This window comes from Arachis stenosperma, chromosome 9, assembly GCF_014773155.1.
Source record: "Arachis stenosperma cultivar V10309 chromosome 9, arast.V10309.gnm1.PFL2, whole genome shotgun sequence".
In the NCBI taxonomy this organism is placed as follows: Eukaryota; Viridiplantae; Streptophyta; class Magnoliopsida; order Fabales; family Fabaceae; genus Arachis; species Arachis stenosperma.
Window position 1 is genome coordinate 10,884,145 of NC_080385.1, and position 19,243 is coordinate 10,903,387.

The window sequence follows — 19,243 nt, forward strand, 5'->3', positions numbered from 1 at the left end:
TAGCAAAAACAAAATTTCATCTTACCCAATGTATGCTTCAGGTCAAACGCTGCGATAGAGGTGGCTAGTACTTGTTCAACACCTTCACCTCTCCATCTTCTCTCTTTTGTGTTTGATTATGTTTCAGTCACTAAAACAACCACAAATATTTAAACTTAAAATTAATAATTTAAGTAAAGATCAAAAGATAGAAAATTAAAATTCTCAATGCTATGTAATAATTCAATAATTTTTCAAACAATAAAATTGAATGTAATCTTCATTTTCATATTTTCTAATTATAGTCATCCTTATCACTTATAAAACTCATACATATTCGAAGGGTTTGTGGTTTGCATTGTAGCAGTCAATTTACGTAAATTTGTTAAAAAAAATATACATGTACAACTAAATTTCTGAAAAGCAAAAATAGATTCGATCCTATGAAAAAAATCAATGATATATTTAATTCGAAAACATAGCAAGAAAACAGCCCTTTTAAATGAGCTTTGAGTTTTAATATTTTTAAATTTGTCCACTGAATCCTTAAACAAACTCTAGAAACACTACTACATTTACGTCTTTATATGTAGACTTAATCTTGTTGTCATTCCCTGAAAAAAGAAAGAATGTAAGGACGCATGGAGCTTTGACTTTGAAGAAAACAATCTGACAAAAGAAAATGACAACAATAATAAAATTAGTAGTCACTATAAGAAAAACGCTACTATAGAATAATTTTCTTTGACAACTTAGACTATTAAAAGAACTCAAAAATCAAATAGATGCACAACAAATGAAGGAGTTCTTATAAGTCATTTTAAATTCTTTTTGCATAAAACACACCTTCAAAACCCTTGAAAACTAATTAAAAAATTTCATGTAATAGATTAATTTTTCAATGTCTCAATTTAGTAAGTGTAATAGTAGTAGTAGGTACCTCCAATGTAGAAATCTCAAAAGTTGGAGTTGATGCAGAGGGAGTGTGGATTCTGAAATAGCATCATCTTCAAAAGAGAACAGTGTCATCTTCCCTCTTGAGATCATCATATTGGAATCCCTTTGATTGGAATGTATCTATTTGACACGGGATAAATAATTAATGAAAATCATTTATGAGCTGATTTTAAAAAAAACACCAAAAAAAATGGAAGATTGATTTTATAAAAAAGGGTCTATGGATAAAATAACATACTTGATAGGTGTTTCAGGGTGAGCAACCACAATGATATAATAAATGCAATGTAACTTGTCAACTGAATTGAAAACCACAAATATGGCACTCCCAAACTTAAAAAATATCATTAAACAATAAGTGCAATAATAATTTTTCCTTCCTGCAAGACTATTTCTTCTTCTTTTGCTTCTGATTCTCTTTTAGTTACTAAAACAATCACAGAGATTTAGACATGAAATAGATAATTTGATTGAAGAAGGAAAGAGAGAAGAATAGAATCCTCAATGGTTGGGTGTGGAAAAGTTTTGGAATTTGAAATCAGGGGTGCGCAAAATAATCATGTATTGGAGATACTAATTTAGACTAACCTTTGAAGAGTCACCAGCCAACTTCCAACTGCCTCCCCTTCTTCTTCCGCCTTGGCCAATCCGTTTCCCTTTTGCAAGAAGACCTGCAATTGAAGAAGCAGCTGAACTCAGAACCAAACGCTAATATAAATTAGTGAATTCTGATTATATTAAAAAAGAAGATGAAATATACATTAATTATAAGTTTTGGCCAATTTCAATTACTGATCCAATAAATCGATTAACCAATATAAAAAAGAAGAAAAAAAAGGACTCCATGTTCAACTAACTGCTACAATAAAGACAAAGGTATCCATGCTGGCTTGCTCTTATATTAGTCAGTAATCTATCAGTTGAATTATAGTCATGCAATAGTTATTTTGAAGTAGAAAAGGTTAAATCTTTTTTAATCATTTCTAACTATTGCCCCTTCTTCTTCTGCCTAGACTGAATGTTTTCTCCATCTGCAAAAAGACCTGCAATTGAAACAGCAACTAAACTCAGAACCAAACGCTGACTAAATTAGTGAATTCAAATTATATTAAAAAATCATATAGCAATATACATTATAAGTTTGCCCAATTTCAATTACTGATCCAATAAAGCTATAAATCAATATGAAGAAGAAAAAAGGGGCTCTAGTGAACAACTAACTGGTATGGTCAAGATCCAGACATCCCAAGCTCTAATATTAGTCAGCAATTTATTATTTGAATTATAGTCATGTAATAGTTATTCTCAAATGGAAAAGACTAAATCTTTCTTCTGCTCTTGTAATTATCAAGTGAAATGTTAGAATTAGGAATTTTGAGATACTTATGGAAGCTATTTCCGTCAGGGTTTAAATGAAAGGAACCATCCAGTTGCAAATTCCTTTAACCTTTTCCTTCAAATTGTGAGTTGATTACGATAAAGAATGTCACTTTTATCAATATAAGGATTTTGAACCTTTTGCGAATAACAAATTATGCTCTTTCAAACTCGATTTCACCTTACTTATCTTATGTAGCACAAAGTTGATATAAAATTTATTTTATGCATAAGACAAACATCATATAACAACATATCTTATCATGTTCATCCATTTTATATACTAAAGAAAAATAAAAATAAAACACTAAGCAAAAAGAAAGAAAGAAAAAATACTAAGTTATTGTGAGAAGAACTAACAAAAATTTTGGATGCAATTAATTTAATTACTCTCTAACAAAAAAAAAGTGTTACAACGAAAATAAAAAATGTTTAAAAGAAGTTGTCAAAACAAAAGAATGAGTGAAATATTTCTCATGAATGTTGAACATTCTTACCTCTTTAGAATAGCCAAGTACTCCTTAAAGTACCCAAATACTCCTTAGAGTATCTTATATCTTTAAGGAATAAAAAATTTGGGAATGCACACATATATATCCTAAATGATAAAAAGAATTAAAGTCATTACAATAAAATGATTTAAAATTATGTGTAGTAAGTAAATGTCACTCAAACAAACACACTTACATTTCCTTTAAAAGAGAAAAAAAGGGAATAAAACACATGCAAATACATATATACACAGAAAATTTATGCAATAGACACAATTACACTTACATCTAATCACTCAATATAGTAACCTAATTTATCACCGGATGAAACCAAAGCAACCCCATTCTTTTCTATTACTATGTCCACCAAACATGAAAAATTGGCAAAACACTGGGTAAAATATTGTAACACTCTACCACACTTAATCTTATGCTTAAGTCATAAGATTGAGATAGTAAGGTATTACGACCTTTAAAAGTAAGAATATATATAATAATAGTGAAAGAGATATTTAACTAGGAGCCTTGAAAAACGGATAAAACAAAAGCGCAACGCTCCGAAAACGGAATAACTTATGTGTGAAGAAACCTAAAGATTATAGATATGAATAAGCGAAAGAGTAAAAGAAAGTCAAGAATACAGTGAAACTAGCTCCTGACTCAACCTGCGAAGTCAAGGCTGGCCGGAGAATATTTACATATATTTACATAAGTATCCCAAATACCCAACATACAGAAATAAGTCCCTAACTCTCGTGTAACCTCTATGAGAAACAAAATAGATAAGTTTCTTGGAGAGCAAGCTAAGTATATATATACATATACACAAACTGAAAACTCAATTAACCCAGGGACTACTCCGCTTCAGAAAATCCAGACGCCTAGCGAGGAGCTTCACGACCTGCATCTGAAAACAACAACACATTATGGGGTGAGAACCGGAGGTTCTCAGCATGGTAAATGTGCCACGCATATATAAGGTCCTGGGAATGCCAGAGGCAATCCTAGAACTCCATCATACAATTATAAAACTTAATTTCTAAGCAGAAGCCATAAAAAGGGGTAGGTGATCTAAGTATCCTAATCTTACTTACTTTAAACCTAACTCCTAACCAATCCACCCCTTCCTCCGTTCCTCCATCACTAATTAGTTTGCACAGATAAATGAATAAACAAGGCAAACACAAGTAACTTACAAGTAATACAGATAACAAGTACAAGTACAACAATTAGTAAGTTATACTCACGTAGGCATTCCCAAATAGTTCACAAATAAGCAATTTAAGCAATGTGCACATGATGCATGCCTGTCCTATGAATGTTGATATCAACTGTCGGTTACGTAGCCATCCCAACATGTTCTCCAACTCAAACATACACCATGGGGAGAATTCTCAAGCTGACATGGGGAAGAGAAAGCCCCCAAGCTCAATAATATCCATGGGATGAGTCCCAAGCTGACATGGGGAGAAGAGACAATACCCCAAGCTGACATGGGAAAAACAATACCTCAAGCTTAATAATACCCATGGGAAAAATCCCGGCTAACATGGGGGCAATGCCCCAAGCTCAAGTTATTCAATCATTCCTTACAATTTATTATTTTCATTCTCAATACTAATTTCATGTCTTTTCTCATCATTCTCAATTTCACTTAACTCATTGATCATACATTTTATTATCCTTGGTTAATTAATATCATCAATTCTCAAATTCTTACAGTACTCTCTTACTTGCCTCATATATTTTATAATACTTGTAGAAAATTAATCATTCAAGCCTTAGCATCAGAACTCGTGCATACACGCACCTCGTTCTTATGCAGCTCGTCGTTTTTAACATTTACTTTATTCACAAGTTACCTTATTTTCCTAGCTTCAACTAGCTACTGGACTTAGTACTATACCCTATGTCTAAAAGGATGAAAATAGAGATTTAGAAGTCAAAAATCTAGTTTAAAACACAAAAATCTAGTTTTGCAAGAAGCAGGTGCCACGCATACGCGTGGGCGACGCATACGCGTAGGTGAGAACATCGTGTCACGAGTACGCGTGGGTCATGCATGTTGGCTAATCACGCGCACGCATAGGCTGCTTGCGCATGCGCAGTTTAAAATGACATGCCACGCGTACGTGCGGGTGTACGTTGTTAAAAAAAACACAATTCACCCAAAAAACAGCATAATGCCCAGAAAATTGCCTTTTTCCACCTGCATAACACAAAGTCCACACCTAACTTCCAACGTTCATAACTTTTGTTACAAAATTCTGTTTATCACAAAATTTATACCGTTCAAAAGCTTATAAAACCATCTTTAAGTCGAAAAAAATTCCACTTCTAACCGAAATCTGGGGTTCTAGTTATGAGCCATCGAAGTTTGGTCGAAAACTATGTTTTTTTTTAAAACTTCAAACCTCATCTTCTTCTCAAAATTCGTTCCCACCCAATTCATCACATTCATGTCCATCAACTTTTTTACCCTCAACAATAGGACAACAACCTTAGCTTATTAACATCTCATTTCAATCCAACTTTACAAGTTTTGGCCACAAACTAACATATTAATCTATGTATACATATTATCATCATCATGAAATTCCTCAACCATCATTACCACATTATTCATTATATTAATACTAACAAATCCAAATAAACACCACTCAATCTCAACCATATCATTACGTTGCCATAACCATAAATCCTCAATTCATTAATAACAAACTATCAATCACCACTAACCAATGAACAAGCAACAAACCACAAAATTCTATTATCATGTATCAACAACATCTTTAACTCACCCTCATTAATTCCAACAACTCATATTCATCAATTCCAATATTTCATATTCATTAATTCTAATAACTCATATTCACTAATTCCAACACCAACATCCACATTGTCAAGTGCTCAACACCAATTTATCCATCAACATCACATAAACTAATCATATAACACATTTACCCATTTCAACTTATCATATGATTCTTTAGCCTAAGTTTTCACAGAGCCTTACATATTAAACGCGCGAAACCTAAACCATACCTTGGCCGATCACTGCGTTTGGTCCAAGGTAGCCACACTAGCTTTACATACAACCCCTACACGCTTAAAAATTAACCACAATCTTAGCACCAATCACCACCAAGCTTCCAAATACTCACAATTCAATTCCAATGCATAATCATATACTTAATTCACACCTAATATACATGTACACTTCAATTTCAGATTTCACATAATAAAATCAAAATTGGATTAAGGTTTAGGTGGTCCTTACCGCACCCACATGCGTAGCAACTCAAACCCAATAAGCTCCGGAAGCTAAATCAAACCTAAAATACCGAATTTGGCAAGATTTCATCACAAGAGCTCAATTTCACAAATAGAAAGAGGGTAGAGAATTTGAGACAAAATTGAGGTTTACTTGTAAAATTGATCTGATAGAAACGTAGAGCTTGACGCGCTGGACGCGTGGCCGCGAACGGTACGACAATCGGAGCTCAAACGGAGAAGTTATGGTAGTTGGAAGTGGGAGTTAGGGTTTTGGTTATTGCCTTTCTTCTCCTTCCATGGAGGCTGGACGAAATGAAGAATGGAAGGAAAATGAGCTGAAGCTCACTTAAGTAATGGGTCCGGTTGGGCCCACAGGCCCGATTTGGGTCTGGTTTAACCGGTTTGGCCAATCCGGTCCAATTTTGGGCTAAATTTTTCGAAATTGGTATCGAAATTCTCGTTTTGAAGAGCTCTGTCCTATTTTAATATTAGATTTACATTTTTAATTTTCCTAATTAAAATTCAATTTATTGACTAATTATTTACTAATTTTAGCGGGATTTACATCATACCCACCTAATTAGGAATTTTGCCTCCCCAAAATTCAAGTTTAGTAATCTGAGATAGGCACATTGGTCGTTTCTCTTCTTGGATTCAAGTTCTTAGGTGTGTTTTCTCGTTCCGATTCTTAGTCCGTACTAATATCATAAACAGTTCAATACATCCTAGTTTTAATCCTCTAATCTTAATTGCGTAACAATTTTTTTTATTTTGTGAAAGCAATATTTAAGAATGCATAACTAGTTTCTCTTGAGGAGGATCGAAAACTGTTTTTGTTCTCAAGCAGCTAAACAGTATTGCCCTTTAAGGTATGGAAGAATATTAAGGGACCGACATTCTTAATGGTTACGGTTAGACGTTATACGTGATGCTAACTTGAGCTTGGAAAGATAATAAACCTAGAAGTGATTAAATTATTGGAACGGTGTTCGCTGTAAAATAAAAGGATGCTCCATATGGTGGGTACAACAAGTTATATAAGAAGAAGTTAAGGTGCACTCTCAGAGAGAATTGAAATTCAAGCTGGTTAAGGAGAAGATATAGCGCACCAAATTAAGTAAACTTTAGCCGATGTTAACGGATTACTAATTTTACAAAAGAGAGCAATTCCACTTGCGGCAAGTTCCTAAGATTTATGAATTTACATTATTATGACAAGACAAGGTTGGATTTGTAACACCCTAATATTCAAATCCTTATGCTCGAGTCATAAGTCAATGATATTACGGTGGTACGACTCTCAGGTGGATTTTTAATATATAAATATGGTTAATTTCGAAAGAGTATTAATCGAGAAGCCTGAAAAGTAGAAATAAAATCGCGAAGACGTATCACTCACGTTTCGACAACGAAAAGTTAAACTGTGAAAAAAGCGATAAACGGACAAGGCATAAAGGAGATTAAGGGACAGATAACAGATAGATAGATATTCATAAGTAAAGCCACTAGTCGCAACCCGCGAAGTTTAGGCCGGCTAGGGTACAGTATGAAAGTAGTTGACAACAATATATCCTAATCTCTCCCAAAGGAAACATAGAGCCTCTATAGGCAAGTTCCAAAAGAGTTCAATACATAATAAATCTTTTCAAAACAAAGGTGGAGAGATTCTAAGCAAACACAAAGTAGAGAAAATAATATCTTCGCCGTCTCCCAGACGAACCACAGCTCACTTTGAGCACCTGGACCTATATCTGAAAACAAGAGATATATACGGAATGAGAACCCCGGGCCCATGGGTTCCAGTACGGTAAAGTGCCAAAAAATACAATGCACTGCAATAAAAACTCACTAAGCATCCTAAACTCCTTTTCACCAAGTATCCAGCCTAGATTCTCACTAATCCATAAATAGGCATCTGACGTAAGGGATACTAAATCTAGTTCATATTACACATGTTTCCCAATTCGCTGATTCTTCCACGAATCAGACTCAGAATCATAAGCAAAACCATTACCAGTTGTTCTGCTCAGCAACTCTATATCAATACATCATACCTCGCCTGGAGTCCTTTTCACCAAGTATCCAGCCTAGATTCTCACTAATCCATAAATAGGCATCTGACGTAAGGGGATACTAAATCTAGTTCATATTACACATGTTTCCCAATTCGCTGATTCTTCCACGAATCAGACTCAGAATCATAAGCAAAACCATTACCAGTTGTTCTGCCTCAGCAACTCTATATCAATACATCATACCCTCGCCTGGAGCTAGTGAAATCACATCACTGCGTCTACCCAGGGGGCTCAAATGATCTCATTCAAAAATCGTCATCATCATGCAATCGCATTATCAATTCATCTCATCAAGAACAGCCCCCAACATCCACCGACACAATCATGAGGGATCTCTCAGTTGTACAAACACAAGCAATACAGACAAGTAATACACAAATAAGGTACAAGTAGAACAAGTAGCACGTAATCATGTTACATAGCATATATGATATAGAAATCCAAAACAAATAGGCAAACCCAAACAATTCAAACATATGCAAATGATGTATGCCTGCCCTATGGCTGATGATATCATCTGTCGGTTATATAGCCAACCGGATACGTCCTGGTAGCTAACCATGGACAGAAACACCCCTTGCGGAGCAAGTAGGTTTGAGCTACAACCCCCTTGCTACTACCCGCTCAGCCTAGAGCCAGTGGAACAACCACTACTGCGGCTACTACCCAGGCGGGTGTTTAACAGCTCAACCTGGAGCGAGTGGATTCACCACTACTGCCGCTACTACCCAGGTGTCACAATCTCTGACCTGGAGCAAGTGGGATGAACCACAACCCTTGCTACTGCCCAGGTATCTTAAGCATTAACCCGGAGCAAGCGGGACGAACCACAACCCTTGCTACTGCCCAGGTATCTTAAGCATATATTCATTCAATCTCAATTCATATTATCAATCCTCATTGTTATCAAATCTCAAACACTAACCTGGAGCAAGTGGGACGAACCACAACCCTTACTACTACCCAGGTATCAGAGTTACATTCATTTAAAACTCCATAATTAACTCATTTATCATAAACATCCTTTTCTGTCTCATACCCGGAGTAAGTGGACAACGCCACTGCCTACTACCTGGGGTTACACGTCACATTTCAACATTTTCCATTATTATCCATTCAACACATTCATTCATTAATCATATATGCATTATACTCAGCCATAATCAATAATGGCTTTGCCGTGACCTGGTAATAACTCAGCCATCCGGCTCATGGTTCAATCAAGAACCAGCCATTTATCAATAGATATAGCCCTTCGGCTCATGGCATACACGGTACTCCTACCGTCATCATCCATATCTCATGTAATCATCGTTGATCACCATTAATCATAACTTTTCCCCTTGCTTCACTCGCAAGTTACCACATCCCCTAGTTCCTTTCTCATTACTAAACATATCATAATGATTTAATACATAAGGGGTGAGATCGGAGGCTTAGAAGTATGAGATTTGGCTTTTAGAACTCAAAAATCAACTTCGGGATGAAAACAGGGCCACGCGTACGCGCACTCCACGCGCACGCGTGGATGTCCTCGAAAACTCATTGACGCGTAAGCGTCATGCACGCTAACGCGTGGATTGAAAAATAGCCAAGCGACGCGCACGCGTCAACCACGCGTACGCGTGGGTGCTCTCGTGCCCCAGGCACAAAGCTGGCACAGTTCTGGCACAACTCTCTGGAAAATAGCTGGGCATTGGGTGCAGCACAATCGGCGCGCCCGCGCACATCACGCGCACGCGTGGATGGCGCTTTTTGGAAGAACTGCGCATACGCGCCAAGTGCGCCCACGCGCAAAGGGTCATTCTGCTAAAAGTTTTCTAAGTTAAAAGCTGCAGAATTCACCGATTTAAACCCCAATCTTCCAACGGACATAACTTTCTCATTTCAAATCGTTTTTCACCCGTTCTTCGAACGGCATGGACATCCCGGATCCAATTTCATTTCTAAACAGATTTGACACAAAACGGAGGTCCGTAATCCAAGTTATGTCCCGTCAAAGTATGCCCAAAAACCATATTTTTCATACAAAACCACAGTGCCATTTTCAAAACAAGCCATCTCCAACTCTTTCCAAAATCAATCAAAACATGCCAATTTCATCTCTTTTCTTTGAAATCAATCAAAATATATCAAATTCAACCTCAAGCCTCCTCAACTCACACATTGACACTTTATCACAAGTCACAAAACCGCCATATAACCATTCTTACCCATTTCAAACAAATGGCTAAATTACAAACACATTAACATGTCATACATCTCTCCTCATCCCAATTTCCAACGATAATATTTCCAATCAATCATCGTTACACATAATCAATATTGTACTCACTGTCACATGGTTTCACCCACAAATCAACCTTAATCATTTCTCAAGTATATGTCACAACATACATATCTCTTATGCACCATCGTGCCATCAAGGCATCAATAATCATGATCACATATATGACCACATAACATACCTCAACCAAAACCAAACATACCTCATCTATACAATTTCACCCAAAATTACCAATTTCCACACTTCTACTCCTCAAACCTCATCATTCAATAACCAACCCAATCATTCATATATTCATTATCTAAAATCCATCCAATCACTTGTGTCATCATACAATACACACATCAACTTACCTTCCTTACCTCTTACCGGCCTCCGGCCCAAAATTTATGGCCTCTGGCCCAATTTCACAATTTAAATGCATAAACCACAAATCAATACTCATTACCCAATACATCAAATTTTCAATATACCAAACATACAAGGCCACACAATTCTCAATCCAATCATTAATTTCACATTACATACCAACTATGCATATTAGCACCAACCATTTGCACAATCCAAACTTAATCCTAGGACATCTAGCCTAGGAATTCTCATCACACCACACGGTACTTAAATGAAACTTAAACCGTACCTCTTGTAGCCAAATCAATTGAGCTTCTTCTATGGAAGTCTCCACCAACCCTTAGCTCCAAGCCTCACCAAAGCTCCACAAGCAATACCAACCTCCCAATTGTGCATCAAAATCACCAAATACACTAACATAACTAATATCACATACATACATCAACCTAGGGCTCATAAAGATGATAAATCACAAGGGTTTGAGCACTTCTTACCTCAGCCCATATGAAGTAGGGATAGGACCCACTTAAAATCCATGTTGGAGTATCCCTAAACACCCAAAATCACAAGATTTCAACACTAACTTCCCAAAAACGTGTAACAGTGGAGAATTTCGAAAACTGGGCAGATATGAATGGAATAATCACCACAAAACTTAGATAGAATTGTAGAGGATGAGAAGAGCGACGCGTGGCCGCAAACGGCTCGTCAATCGGAGCTCTGTAGCTCAAGTTATGGTGGTTTGAAGATCAAAGAGAGTTAGGTTTTCTCTCTTCTCTTCTCTCTTCTCTATTTCAGCGCCCCAACCTCTCTTTTAGGGTAAAATGAGCTGAAATGCTCATAACTAATGTTTATATATGTTGGATCTTAGGCCCAGTTCACTTATTTTTGTCCGTTGGCCCAATTTTGGACCAAAACCTTTAAGATTAGCGCTCTAAATCGCACTTCAAATATTTCTACCTCCCCTAATTATAATTCCTCATTTCTTAATCTTATTTACTCATAATCAATTTTCTCAGCTGCAGTACCAGACAGGTCTCAGCCGGTACTGCCGATCGAAATTCCACTGCGCGCTTTTACGCAGAAAACTATGTCTTCCGACTCGAAAAAATTCACTGAATCCAAATATCATATTGAAATCATCAAATTCCAATTGCCAAATCTTCCAACCATATTCGCTCCTACTTAACTCATTATTTAATTAATTTCGGTTAGACCGGGTATTACAGGATTCATTTGGAAAGAACAAGATTGGTGCAAGTCAGGGATAAGATTAGGAGTTGATCCATTCATTATTTAAGAAGAAGTTCGAGGTAGAATTCTATTGTAAGCTACAAAAGAAGGCTAGGTCGACTCGAAAAGATTCATTAACGCACGCTCCGGTCTAATTGATATTTCATACCGGGCACACTTGATTGAACAGGTCTCGTGCTCAATTTTATAATCCTTCAAGCTTCTAAGTTGCATCGATTCTTGTAGTGTCGTCGCACCACTCTCAACACTCTCGATCCCTAATCTGTGACTTAAGTTGTATGCTTACGCTTCCAATCCTCTTTTACTACATAACTCTAGTCATTATTCTTCAAGAAACTAGTCACTCCCTCAAAGTCAACCAAATGTCGTTTGTCTCAGTACTTAAAATTCATCTTTCATTCACCCCCTTGAAAGTCAGAATTCTCTCAGCCCGGTGGTGGATTATGATAAGGGTTACAGGTCATCATCATGCAAAGCAGTCAAAAATTTAATTACTAGTTCATCATTACCTCTAATTGGAGCATCTGTGCCCTCAGCACCATCCGCCATCATAGTATACACTCGTCCCGCCTGCGGAGCTCTCCTAGCATCCTAACTCTTCTTTTCTGGGCAATTCCAAGACATATGCCCAGCTCTTCCACAGTAATAACAAACATCCTAACCGGCCCAACATAGAGTATTCGGGTGGTACCTTCCACACCTCCTGCAAGTCAAGTCGTCCTGCGGAAATTAAGCCTGTTTTCTGCGTCCTCTTCCCTGATTATTGTTATTATTGAACCTCTGGAAGCTATTCTGGCCTTGATGTTGCTGTGGGATATTTCCACCTCGCTTGAAATCTTGACCTCTAGGTGCAAAATTTCTTCCGTGATCTTCCCTAACAGAGCGTCGGTGGTCACTCTTATCTAATGCCGCCTTTCTCAGATATTCTTCAGCCACCCTGCTCTTATTCACAAGTTCAGAGAACACCCGGATCTCCATAGGTGCTACAAAGCTCAGAATGTTGCTCTGGTAACCTCCCTCATACTTGATACATTTCCACTCAGCAAAGTCCTCAAAAGCTCACTGACAAATGCGTGAAAAATGGCACAGTTCCTCAAATATGCTAGTGTACTCCGTAATGGTCATCTGGCCCTGTTTCAGCTGAAGTAGTTCAAGTTCCTTGGCATTTCTACCTGAGCTGGAAAAGTATTTTTTATAGAATTCTTCTCGAAACAATTCCCAAGAGATTACAACCCCATCAGACCGCAGAATACGCCTCATGCCCTGCCACCAATGTTGAGCCTCTCCTTGCAACTGGTAAGTTCCAAACTTAACTCACTATTCCTCAAGAACCTGCTGAGCCTGTAATGCTCGCCCAATGGCTTGAATCCAATTATCCGGATCGGTAGGGTTCGAAGTTCCTCTGAAGGTCGGAAAATGAACCTTCAGGAAGGAAGAAAGCGTCATAGGACCATCATTGCCATTGTTGCCATTGTTCCATTATTTATTTGGTTTCCCAGGGCTTCGACTGTCGTTTGCATCGCCGCGACCATATTCCCTAGAGGTGCCATGAAGTTTACAGGGTTAGGAGGATTGTTCCCTGTCGCTTCAGGCATAGCATTGCCTATTCTGCCTCTACCTCGCCCGCGTCCGCGTCCGCGAGTCGACATCTGGTCCCTATACACACCAAACAAGTGATATCAAGTTGATCAGTCATAATATCCCAAGTCTAGTGCTTTAAGTCCAAAATGTATGCTCATGAACATTTATGCCACATATATCAGTTAGATATCCTAATAGCACATAGACACATACACAGAGAATGCACAGAAGCATAATCAGTCCGTCCTCAGGCTCTATAGGAACGAACTGCTCTAATACCATAATGTAACACCTTACCACACTTAATCTTATGCTTAAGTCATAAGATTGAGATAGGAAGGTATTACGACCTTTAAAAGTAAGAATATATATATATATATATATATATATATATATATATATATATATATATATATATAAAATAATAGTGAAAGAGATATTTAAGTATGGGATTAGAGCTCAAACGGAGAAGTTATGGTGGTTGGAAGTGGGAGTTAGGTTTTGGTCATTACCTTTCTTCTCCTTCCATGGCTGATGGACAAAATGAAGAATGGAAGGAAAATGATGAGCTGAAGCTCATTTAAGTAATGGGTCCCGTTGGGCCTACGGGCCCAGTTCAACTGGTTCGGCCCATTCGGTCTAATTTGGGCTAAATTTTTTGAAATTAGTATCAAAATTCTCGTTTTGAAGAGCTCTGTTCTATTTTGATATTAGATTTATATTTTTTAATTTTTCTAATTAAAATTCAATTTATTGACTAACTATTTACTGATTTTAGCGGGGTTTACAAATATAAGGGATAGTGACATTTGCTTTAAAATATAGATATCAAATATTTATTACAGTTAAAAAAAATTATTACTCAACAAAACAAAAAAATTTAACTGGTCATCATTACCAATCTTCAGCAAATAATTCCACAAAAGAAGATAACAACAATATAATTAGTAGTCAAAATAATAAAAGTTCTATGAAAGAATTATCTACTTTGACCACTTGAACTATGTCATATACAATTCTACAAATTTGCACACATTTTTCGTAAGATCAAGAAATCTTTAAATAAAGTGAATTAATTATAAAGTTAAACATCAAATTTCATGAAACTCAAGTCAGATAGATGCATAAAAAATGAAGGAATTTTTAAACCATTTTAAATTTTCTTTACACAACATAGATTAATTAAAAACAAATTTCGCAAATATACAATCACCTCAGCTAGTAATTCCAGATCTCAAATATTTTGTTCTTGCTCCATCAAGCTTCATCTGGAGCAAAAATATGGTACAACATTTTTTAGCAACACGACAAAAAAAACATTCAACAATAAATAATTGAAGGAAATCTTAATGATGGCAAGTTTAATTTAATTGTTCTTGAGGTAAAACAAAAGTTTCTCATCACAAATATATTATCATTAAACTTTCAAGAGTTTCATATTCTACAAAAACTTCTATAGATGTAATAAACCATTAAGAATTTTGGAATATTCACAGGTGACTATACTTACCATGTAAATTGCTCTGGACAAAGGCTTGCTAAGCATGGAGTATGCATCAATCACCCTTGCAGATTGTTCAGTATCGAAATCCCTTTTTCAAAATAAATAATAGGATTAAACAAAAATATTAGCTTCTTCTGTAACTCATTCAAATACACAAACTTTCAAATGATTCACCAAAGAGTAAATAGGCAAAGCAAAAAAGTGCAAGGAAAAATATCAAAGAAGGTTATCCCAACAGACCGACCTAAGAATGTAAAAATCAGAATGCAATTTGTTTTGCTAATCTTTATATTTTCCATCCAAATTCACACCCTCTATATCATACTTTTTCTCTCCCTATTTTAAAATTTGGGGCAAAGAGAAAACACTTTTTAATTTTAATTATTAGCTGAGAAAAAAATTATCATAGCATAATCATCAATTTAAAAAGTAGCAATCCTATTAGTTCTTGGACATAATCATCAATTTTACATAAACTTTGCTCCAAACATTAGTAGAACTCAATCCATATCATTCACAGAAAAATGACAAAATTCAACTCAATCCATTTTGGCCTATGATTAACACCCAAAAGGAAAGATATTTTGAGAAAACATATTTTTTAAGAAATAAAATATAATTTTGCTTTGAGTATACCTTATTTTATTTAAATCTTTTATGTCTTCAATGCTGATGTTAGTCATGCATGCCCTCCATTAGGCCTCGACCACTTCCATCCATCCACCAAAGGTCCATTCCTGCCAACTGATCATAAAGCAAGCAAGTATCATTAAATTGCAGCTAAATGATAACCAAATGCGACACAATAAATACACAACACTACCACAATAAAAATACTTCTGCAACAATATAACCTCTCAGGTTTCAACAGCAACACGAAGTTCATCTTCTTTAATGAATTTAGTGAAGGATGAATGATCACACACTCACAAGGAATTGCTCGTCACGGATAATTAATGAGCAAAATGCAAAAAGGTAAAAAAGTTGTCAACTTTGAGAGTACCCAACATCATAAAAAGCAGAATTGGAATCAAATTTATAAAAAAAATAAAGAGAAATGAAGGATGGGGTATCGATAAAATAGGAGTGTACCGATTACTTGAGTTGGAGAGATGAAGCTTGAGGTCTAGGGATGAGAGTTTGATACCGTAGCTCATAACGATGGGTAACGGGGACCCATATCCGCCGGGGACCTGGGTCTCCGCGGATATCCGCAAATTTTTGTAAAAATTAATAAAAATAAAAAAAATAAAAAAATTAGAGAAAATCAAAGATAATCCTCAATTGTCATTACAAACATAATATCCATAGTCTTTAAAGACTTAAATAGCAATAACAACAAAAATAAACATCCAAACATATCCATAAACAACCAAATATTACATAAATAACTAACCATATTCATAAACAACTAAATAAAGTTCATGACATCATAAAAATATAATTCCACCATCTCAATCTTCCTTTCATCCCGTAATAGTAGTGATGGTAGATTCCAACTTACTTGAATCCTACATCGACAAGAAAACAATTTAAAGTTAAAATCGTATAATAACTCAATAAGTCAATAATTTAAAAACATAGTATGTTCAAATGGCTCACATATATATATATATATATAAGGGTATTTTTGTCTTTTCACGCAACCGGGGATTTAACGGGTCTCCACAGGGCGGATACCTCTACCCTGCCCCGCCCCGTCCCGTTTATTATACGGGGCCCGTTCCTTGTCCCCGCGGGTAGAAATTACCCACCTACTCCCCGATGGGTAAATCCCTGGGGATACCCCCCGTTGGAGATTTTTGCCATGCCTAGTAGCTCAGCCATTTCCTGAGTTAAGTTCTCGACTTTCTCTTTGTCCTTTAACTTTTTTACTCGCAATTCTTCTTCAGTTCTTTGCTAGCCTTCAGCTCCTGCACATCCAACGGATTATGAAGGAATGCCGCCAGCGGTGCAGCGACAGCAACTTCAGCATCGCCACGATTTCTACCCTCATCTCCATCATATCTGAACCCACAAAAAGAATATTAATAATGCTAATAATAAATCCCTCAAAAGCTAAATTGAAACAAAAATTGTGAGTGAAAAGACCTTGAGGAGCATTTTCGATGTGGTAGAGGCGCTTGAGAATGTCATTTTGAACTCTAATTTCAAATATAAAAATTGCTCTCAAAATTTGGTGTTCAAATCCTTATTTGAAAGGAAAAGATCACGCTCAAATTGAGGGAGAAGAGAGTTCTGCATCATTACCTGAGCGACAATGAATTCTCAATCTATTATTTACCCTAATCATCGAATCAGAAGCTAGCATTTTCGTTTTCTTCCTCTAAATGGTGGTTTTGGGATTGCTGCCAGATTAACTCTTTTCAATCCATTGGACAAAGATCTTCTCTAAAAGTTTTGACTTTTTGCTAAAGAGCGAAACACAAAAGAAAAAAAAAGGTTTAGGAGACACCTGTCACAGAAACTATCTAACAATGTTAAATAGTGTGTGATTTTACTATTTGACTAGTTAACTATTATATATTAATATATTTTTAATTTTTGTATGTTTTATTTTTTAGATTTTATAAAAAATAAAAATAAAAAAAAACAATAAAATTATTATTTTTTATTTTTTATTTTTTATTTTTACTTTTTATTTTTATTTTTTTATAAAATTTAAAAAATACCAAAAAAAAAAAAACGCAAACCAAATCTACCTTATCTTTTCTTTTCCAATGTAAGTGTAGGCCACAGTGCAAAATCGTTGACCAGAAAAAAGGACACAATGCAAAATCATGTCTATAGTCTACTATTAAGAAATTCTTATGTATGTACATCGAATTTTAAAATTATTATAAAAATAAACTATTTTATTCTTAAAATTTAATTATTTTATATCAAATAAATTTTAAGGGTAATAAAAAATTATAGGTCAAATTTTGTTTATTTTTTGCATACATTTTTTAAATAGTCATTTAAATATTCTCATAAAAATTCAAATTTAATACACAAATTATTTGTTAAATAATTTATTTTGATATAAATAATAAATAATATATATTAAATTTAATATTAAGATAGAACTTTATTATTTTTTATTATATAAAATTTACAAATCATGTATATATTAATTATGTATCATGTAATACCTTTACTATCAGAATGTCATGATTTCGGGTGCATCACTCTGATAGCGATAAGTATTACGACAACTTTAAATATATCTTTACATAATAGGAGTCTTTAACTAAAAACTGTATTTTACTTTGTGTAAAAAACCGAAAATACTTTTTCTATATATATATATATAACTTCATACAAGTAACATGCTAAATTTCATACATATCTCATTACAACTCATATCCCTCTCTTCAACATAATATAATAATAATAGCGAGGAAAAATAATAACTAAGGCATTAAAATAGATACAACGCAACTGAAATACTAAAAATGTCTTGTCAGGCTTTTCGTCCATTTTCTGAAAAACAGAGGGTTGTGAGGGTAAGAACCTAATAGTCTCACCAGAGGAATTTTAGAAATTGTCATAAGAGGATATATATATATATATATATATAAATATATATATTGAAAGAGAAAGCTCAACATCGAAATGGAGCAAACAATACAAGGAAGAAAACAAAGAAGTAACTCCTAAATCATCTTCGCCATAGCCATCAACAACCTGAGTTACTTACTACACCATTCCCTAGCACATAGAAATGTCTGAGTCACACAATCTTCAACTCCTGTTATCTTATTCTGAAAGATACCATCATTCCTTCGTAGCCAAATATTCCATATAATTGAGAAGAACCCAACCATCCAACTCCTGCGCAAGTCTTTTCTCAACGGCGTCAATCTCCAACTCTCAAAGTGATCTTTCAAAGTACCCGGTGCAGCCCACTTCTGTCCAAACTCTGAGATCCATGCACACCATACCTGCCAAGAGAACTCGCAAGTAACAAATAAGTGTTGTAAGTTTTCTACTTCTTTGATACACAAGACACATAGATTATCATTCAGTTGTAGAACTCCCAGCCTACATAGCCGATCCTTTGTATTGACCCGGCCTACCAGAACAAACCAATTGAACAGCTCTACTTGAGGTGGAACTAGTCCTTTCC